Genomic DNA, 1,905 nt, shown 5'->3' on the forward strand with positions numbered 1-1,905 from the left:
TATATATATATATGTGTGTGTGTGTGTGTGTGTGTGTGTATATATATACATATATAAACACACGCATATATATACACATATATATATATATATTTCATTTTTATTAGATATTTTCTTCATTTACGTTTCAAATGCTATCCCGAAAGTCCCCTATACCCTTCCCCCTGTCTTGCTCTCCAACCCACCCACTCCTGCTTCTTGGCCCTGGCATTCCCCTGTACTGGGGCATATGATCTTCACAAGACCAAGGGCCTAACCTCTCATTGATGGCCGACTACGCCATCTTCTGATACATATACAGCTAGAGACACTAGCTCTGGGGGTACTGGTTAGTTCATATTGTTGTTCCACCTATAGGGTTGCAGATCTCTTTAGCTCCTTGGGTACTTTCTCTAGCTCCTCCATTGGGCGCCCTGTGTTCCATCCAATAGCTGAGTGTGTGCACCCACTTCTGTATTTGCCAGGCACTGACATGGTATAAATTCATGGTATCTCTTGCTTACTCTTTGACTCCCAAACACTGGGACTGGCTACCTGAAATTATGCTTCCTTTGGATACTTACCGGCTGGGCAAGGTTACCCTGAATCTCCTGGTACGTCCCTCTATGGCTTTCTCTGGAAGCTACATTCTGAGCAAGGCTATCTTAAGCCTAGTAGTACCTTCCCCTAAGTTTCCCTCTGACTCCCAAGTACTAGGCATGCCTACCCTAAATATCAAGGCATTGACAGTTTACCTTCTGACTCCCAAGTATGAGACATAGCGACCTGAAATCATGCTTCCTTAGACCCCTACATGGTGGACAAAGCTGCCCTAAAGTCATACTATCTCCCTCTTATCAAAGCCTCTTGATACCTCCCTCTAAAGGCTCCTTCTGCATCCCCCCCCCCCCGACTCCTAAGTAGTATGTGTGGCTACCCTAAGTTTCATGGAGTCTCCTGCTTATACCCTGTCTCCCAAGCACTCAGCATGGCTACCTGAAATTATGCTTTCTTGGAACCCTACCTGCTGGGCTAGGCTACCCCAAATCTCCTCCTATGTCCCTCTTATGGCTCCCTCTGAAGCCCTAAACCTTAGTGTACCTCTCTCTATGTATCCCTCCTACTCCCACTTGTTGGGCATGGCTACCCTAAACCTCCTGGTACCTCCATTTTAAGGCTCCCTCTGACTCCCATGGGTTGGGAGTGGCTACCCTGAACCCCCATGGTACCTCCCTCTATGTCCCCCTAAGTCTCACGAACTGGGCGTAGTTAAATCTCAAGGTACCTCTTCTTAAGGCTCCCTCCCACTCCCACCTGCTAGGCGTGGCTTTTAATATTTTTAATTTTTTTCTTTTATTGGATATTTTCTTTATTTACATTTCAAATATTATCCCCTTTCTAGGTCTCCCTTTTGGAAACCACCTATCCTACCCCCCTTCCCCTACTTCTATGAGGGTGCTCACACACGCACTCCCGCCTTTCCGCCTGGCATGCCCCTATACTGGGGCATCGAACTCCCTCAGTCCCAAGCCTCATAGTACCTCACCAAGTGCTAGGCATGAGTACCCTAACCCTCATGGTATCTCCTACTTATCCTCTGACTCCAGAGGGCTGGGCATGGCTCCTTGAAATTATGCTTCCGGGGACTCACCCGCTGTGCTTCGCTGCTACCCTAAACTTCTTGGTACCTCTATCTGACTCTCAAGAGCTGGGGTGGCTACCCTAAACTTCCTGGTTCTTCCCTCTTCCCTAGTGCTTTGTGTGGCTACGTTAAACCTCAGGGTACTCCCTCTAAGTATGCTCCCACTCCCACGGGCTGGGCGTGGCTGCCCTCAACCTCAGGGTACCTGCCTCTAAGTATCCTCCCACTCCCACGGGCTGGGGGTGGCTACTCTCAACCTCAGGGTACCTGCCTCTAAGTATCCT

The 1,905-nt window shown here is 48.6% G+C and overlaps 1 protein-coding gene across 1 annotated transcript in view; it reads right to left on the bottom strand.

The window, feature by feature from the left end:
* Positions 1 to 1,905, bottom strand: part of LOC110286267 (melanoma-associated antigen B4-like) — an 8,645-nt gene that overhangs the window by 5,715 nt on the left and 1,025 nt on the right. The window lies entirely within an intron of this gene.

Source organism: Mus caroli, chromosome X, assembly GCF_900094665.2.
Source record: "Mus caroli chromosome X, CAROLI_EIJ_v1.1, whole genome shotgun sequence".
NCBI lineage: Eukaryota > Metazoa > Chordata > Mammalia > Rodentia > Muridae > Mus > Mus caroli.